At 48.0% G+C, this 6,000-nt stretch overlaps 1 protein-coding gene across 2 annotated transcripts in view; it reads left to right on the top strand.

Annotated features, from left to right (window-relative positions):
* The first annotated feature begins 518 nt into the window (after nt 1-518).
* SLC16A7 (solute carrier family 16 member 7) overlaps nt 519-6,000 on the top strand; it is a 191,729-nt gene continuing 186,247 nt past the window's right edge. For both annotated transcript variants that reach the window (XM_052640392.1, XM_052640389.1), the window contains exon 1: nt 519-680. The gene's annotated coding sequence lies outside the window, so the exon portion shown is untranslated. The remainder of the gene's footprint in view (nt 681-6,000) is intronic.

The raw sequence follows: 6,000 nt of genomic DNA, 5'->3' as shown, positions 1-6,000 counted from the left end.
TTCAGTTGAAGAATGGCCCAACACTTGAACTGCGAGCTCACAAGGAGACTCAGAGTTCTGTCTCCGTGCCTTGGGCCAGGTTCTCTTTTTGTACGGCTTTCCCTGCCTATAGGTTGCCCTACTGCCCAGCGTACCTACACAAAGGTACCACACACCGGCTCCTAGGTTGTGCGCCAAGCACTTCGAGTAAAGCACGTCCCAACCGTTGTGGAACAACTGTTCGACCAGACTTGTGGCTTTCTCTCAGGGTCAAAAGTAAAGTCTGCAGTGCAGCGCTCCGAGCCACCGAGTGTCTTTGACAGTCGCCTGGAGCATGCTCAGTCGGCTTGGAGTCACTGGGCTGCAGCCGGCGCCCACCCGCGGCCGCGGGTTCCCGCAAAGCCCCGGGGGATCGCCGCCGCCCTCCCCGGCCACCTCCCCCTCACGGAGCCTCGCCCTCCCCCTCCCCGTGCCCTCCCCGTCCCTCCCCCGGTGTCGCGGCGCGCGCTCCTCGGCATCCACTAGGGTGCTCAGCCGCCGCGCCTCCCCTCCCCGCCGCCTCCTCCTCCACCTCCGGCGGCGGGCGAGGACTCGTCCAGGGACATAAATAAATAAATAATTCCATTCACCCTTTGATAGCGAGGCGAACTGGCGGCAGACGGACCGCTGCAGCGCCCACCCAGTGCCGGAGACCAGGTCAAGTAAGTGACACCCCGGGAGGAAACGAGGACTAGGAGGAGGAGGGGACGCTGGCGGAGAGGGAGGCGAGCGCGCGTCTGTCACCCGAGCTGCCCGGGGAACGGCACGCGCGTGTGAAACTAATGGCCAGTCTGTGACACGCGCGCCAAAGCCAAGTTTGCCCGCGAGCCCTTATATAGACAAAAATCCCCCGAGCGGCCGCCGGAGAGCTCGCGTCACCGAAGCGCGCGGACTGCAACGCGGGACCTGCGGGGGCGCAGTCGGGCGCGGGTTCCGGGCGCGCGCGCGCGCGTCGGGGAGGGGAGTCCCGAGGGGTCCAGCGCGGAGAGTGCTCCGCGCCGGCGCGCGCTCCCGGCCTCCAGGTGCCCGCACCCGGAGCTCTGGCACCGAGGCTCCCCCGGCGCCGTATCCCGCCCTCCCCGCCCCCGCCTCCTTTCTTGGACGTCTGAGTTTCCCTGGCAGGTTCCCACCTGGCGCTTCTCCGCAGCATCTCGTCCCGTGCCGGCCAGCACACCTGGTGGGCCGGGACTGCGAAGCTGGGTATTGGGCGGGAGTGGGGGTGGGGGTGAGAGTGTATAGGGAGCCTCTTCTCTTAGCAGATGGTCGCACTCAGAGGGGCTGGGAAGAAGGGACGATATACCGGGGTCGGGGTGGGGGTAAGAGTTTTTTATGTTTGGGGTCCCAGGTAGCCTGGCGGGGGCGAGGCAGAAGGAAAGAAAGGTGTGTAAGGGAGAGACACACCCGGGGACAGAAAAGGAACGTTACTTAACGCGGGCGGAGGAGGGCCTGCGCCTCCCGGCTGTTTTTCCTGGCAGAGCTGTGGCGCCACGCTGGGGGTGCCAGGCCCAGCCAGGTAGCGAGGAGGCTAGTGAGGTGGCTCACGTGTGAACTGCCTCCTCTTTCGGGCGGATGCTGCTTGGGCGGCTACTGTTTCCACCCCATTTTTCTCCCTAACTTCCGCGAAATTGCAGACTGGTCTTGGCAGGGCGGGGTGGGGGTGGGGTGGGGGAGGATTGTGACCAAGGCCACTTTCCTGGTAGGGCTGAGGAGGGAAATTTGTGATCTACGTCAGGGATGTTAAAATTACGCAACACACGCAGGAGAGGAAACGTGCGGTTTACTCTACAAGTACCTCTGGTAGTAGTAGTAAAGCTAGTCTGTCGTATCTTCTTTCTCGGGTCTGTTAAGGGGCATAGCAGGGGAGTAAAACCACGAGCAGTGATGAGGGTGGTGCGGAAAAGCGTGGGCGGAAGGAAACAGTGAGCACAAAATGCCCTTTCCTGGCACCCAGTGCTTTATGGTAAATCCAAACTGGGAACTCGGGAGGGTGCAGACTTTCAACGGACCCTTGGCTTGACTGTGCTGTGTCATTGGAATCTCAAGTACTAAGGGCATTTTGGGGGAACTTGGCTGAAAAATTAAAGCTGGGTTCTGGCAGCAGAGACTGATGAGGGTTGAATGAGGTGACCCTTTCATGGCCCTGGTGAGGCAATCTTAGCCCCACTCTCTGCTTCTGAGCACATTGCGTTTAAAGCAATCTAAGTCAGCCGGCAACCGAATGATCTCAGTAAAAGGGAAAGATTACTTAGGCAACTCAGTGTGTTGTGTAACAACTCATAAAGTCAGAAATTAGTTTTAGTTTTTTTTTTTTTTTTGCAAAATTCACATCAGCAGTTTGCAATTACGTACTCCCCTCCCCTTTGGCTGTTTCAATAATGGTAAGTGAACGAACAAATTAGTGCCCCTTGCTATAAATGTTCAGTTTATTTGTAGACGTGCATTTAGTCTTTTATAATATTTAGCTGATATTTTTGGCCTTGAGCCCTCCTGAAGGGAAAAAGGGCAAAGAAACCTTAAGAAATATACTTTATGGAGAGTTATATTCTTGGGTCATGGATCAGAAGTAAAAGAAGTCTCCTGCGATTGCTTTTCATTATGTATTCATTTATCAAACTTTTTCTTTTTGAGACATTCACATGGAAAAAGGTGATTAACTTTAGAGTTAGACCTGGATTTCAAGCTCACTTCTTCACTTTTGTAAGACTAAGTAATTATTCAACAATCTTATCCTTAGTTTTTCTTACTCATACAATGAAATTAGTGGTATCTACCCTGAAGTGCTATTGTGAGGAATAAAGTGTACTGAAAACAGCTGAAAAATAAACTAGCCAAGGTGGTCCAGTGATAAAGAATCCGCCTTCCAATACAGGGGACACAGATTTGATCCCTGGTCTGGGAAGATCCCATATACCTCAGGGCACTGAGTCTGTGCACCACAACTGTTGAGCCCATGTGCTGCGACTACTGAAGCCCACTTGACCTAGAGCCCCTGCTCCTCAACAAGAGAAGCCGCTGCAATGAGAAGCCTGAACACCACACTGAAGAGTAGCGCCTGCTCCTGGCAACTACAGAGAGCACCAAAGACCCAGTGCTGCCAAAAGTAAAATATATAAAAATATATTTTGACAAAAATAAAGTAGCTATTTTTGAAACCCTAAAATCACTCCAGACACTGCACTGCGGTTACAAAGATAAATAAGGTTGGAATTCTGCTCTCAAAAAAAACACAAAAACATCTAGTCATCTGGGCTGATCTTCTTTCTGTCCTCTTTGCTGTTTGTTTCCTTCTCAATGGAAGAAGCATGTTTCTCAAGGAATTTAAAAGGATGTAGCAGTTTTAAGAAATGTAAGATGTGCTAAGAGGCACATTTGAGTAGGGCACCTTGCTTCAGAAACCTGTGTGTCCAGCCCCATCCATTTGCCCATTGACCCTGTATAAACAAGTAACAGAGGATTTTCTGTTGTTATGAAGGCAGGACATCCCTTCCCTGAAGAATGTCTTTGCTAATGGATTTCTTTCTTTTCTTTCTTTTTTTTATTTTAAGAGATTGAGCAGCAAGTTTTTTCTGCACGTTGGACAGACTAATCCCCTCACCCTGAGAAGCCCAAGAGTATAGTCACTATAACATTTTCTCTATAATGCTCACCATGTTCTGGGCACTGTCTGTTAACTCCTTTTATCACTGTAACAATCCTAAGAGGAGGATCTATCCATACTCACATTTACAGAAGAGGTGCAGAGTTAAGAAACTGACTCAAAGTGCACAGCTAGCAAGCGGCTGAGTGGGGGTGTGCCCCCAGGTAGGCTGTCTGACTTTAACCACTGAGTAGTATGGCTTCTGCTGCACGAAGCTGATTGAGGGCAGGGACTTCGTCTGTCGTGTTCTTCCTTCCTCGTGCAGTGCCTGGCAGGTGATAGTCCTGAACAACTGATTATAGAAAAAAATGAAGCAAGGAGGGAGGGAGAAACAAAGGAAGAGTGAGCATCCTTTCTTGCCTACAACTCTCAGTCTGACAGGGAATTCCTCCTGGAACTCTGCCCTGGGGGCAGGATAGTTGAGGATCCTTTGTTACTTATACTGTGTGAGCACAAGCATAGAAATAACTCAGTATATGGTCTCTGATGAAGCCCCCACAATATTGTAAAGCAGTTATCCTCCAATAAAAAATAAAAAATCCAAATCTTTCATATTTGGATTAACTCTTATTTTAAAAGGTGCAGGGACTTCCCTGGTGGTCCAGTGGCTAAGACTCTGCACTCCCAGCGCAGGGGTCTGGGTTCCATCCCTGATCAGGGAACCAGATCCCACATGCCAGCCAAGTAAATAAATGTTTTATTTAAAAAAATACATGGTAGCTAGTGTCAGGTATTAAATATCTGGCCTTAAGACTAATAGGTTTTTATAAGGTTCACTGGCTTCTTCTTCTTAACAGATTTTTGGGAAGCCTTTGAAAAGCAAAGTTTCTCAGGAGATGGCATGATAGTGCTGAATTGCAAAATAAACCTTGGAATGAACTCTCATTGAGAGGTCATCATTGTTGACTTTCTCAAAACTATTTGGATCAAAGTATGTAGGAAATGTGTTGAGAAACAACTGCAAACACTAAATCTCTGTGAGTAACAGAACTTTCTTTTAAAAACTTACAGAGAAAGCTTTATTTTCTCAATAGGTCCCTGAAATGGTGACTACAGGGTCCTAATCTACCTACGTGGAAGATTCACTTGTTTTTATTAACCTTTATTGAAATCCCAGATAAGTTCATGAAAATTTTACAAGGCATTTGGGTAACAACTACAAGATGCTGGTGTAAAGATATTTTTGTTAAAAGTTATGTACAGGTAAGATAGCCCCACAAGAAAATGACTTACTATGGGGTTTAGTAGGGCTTCCCTGGTGGCTCAGTGGTAAAGTGGTAAAGACTCCGTCTGCCAATGCAGGAGATGCGGGTTCATTCCCTAGGTTGGCGGGATGCCCTGGAGAAAGAAATGGCAACCCACTCCGGTGTTCTTGCCTGGGAAATCCCATAGCCAGAGGAGCCTGGGGGGCTACAGACCATGGATTTGCCAAAGAGTCAGACACTACTTAGCAACTAAACAACAACAATAATTTGGTTTAGTTATCTGAACTGCTGATTAATTTTTGGTCATGTTTGGAATTAAAACATGGAATTTAATTAAAAAAATTAAAAATTTCAATGAAAGTATCTAGTATGAATGGTAACACAGAGAAATATTTGTTTAGATAAGTAAGGGTCTGTACAAAATGCTGGTATTTTTAAAAAGTGTTTACATTAAACGTTGGCTGTTTCATACCTAATAGCACAATGACATGTAGTATTATTAATCATCCACACTCCTACACAGTTTCTGATTAGAGCTAATGTATAGAAGAGTTTTACATTATAAGAAGCTGCTCTACTAAGTAATTTATTTGAAGACCTATTTCTTTGGGAACTAGATTAGACATGAATAAACAGTAAAACCAAAAAGGCATGCATTCGCTTGAGAAGTTTCTAAGGGATGAACTGATTAATAATATTTGCCTGTGTTTGAAATTGATTCTCTAAAATGTCAGAAGCTGAAGTTCTGTCAGTTTTTCTCAAATATACAAAAGGTACATTCAGTGATGGGCTTCCCTTGTAGCTCAGTTGGTAAAGAATCTGCCTGTAAGGCAAGAGACCCAGTTTTATTGCTGGGTTGGGAAGATACCCTGGAGAAGGAAATGGCAACCCACTCCAGTATTCTTGCCTGGAGAATCCCCTGGACAGAGGAGCCTGGCAGGCTCCACTCTATGGTGTTGCAAACAGTCAGACACAACTAAGCGACTAAACCACCACTACCACAACATTCAGTGATAAACAGTGTTTCTCGATAGGTAACAGTGTTGGCATTTTGGGCAGGGCTCTTTTGCATGGTGTAGGAACGCTGCTTTTATTGCAGGACACTTAGTGTCTGTGACCCCTGTCCCCCATATGCTGATA

This window comes from Budorcas taxicolor, chromosome 5 (assembly GCF_023091745.1).
Source record: "Budorcas taxicolor isolate Tak-1 chromosome 5, Takin1.1, whole genome shotgun sequence".
In the NCBI taxonomy this organism is placed as follows: Eukaryota; Metazoa; Chordata; class Mammalia; order Artiodactyla; family Bovidae; genus Budorcas; species Budorcas taxicolor.
This window is presented reverse-complemented; position numbering and strand designations above follow the sequence as displayed.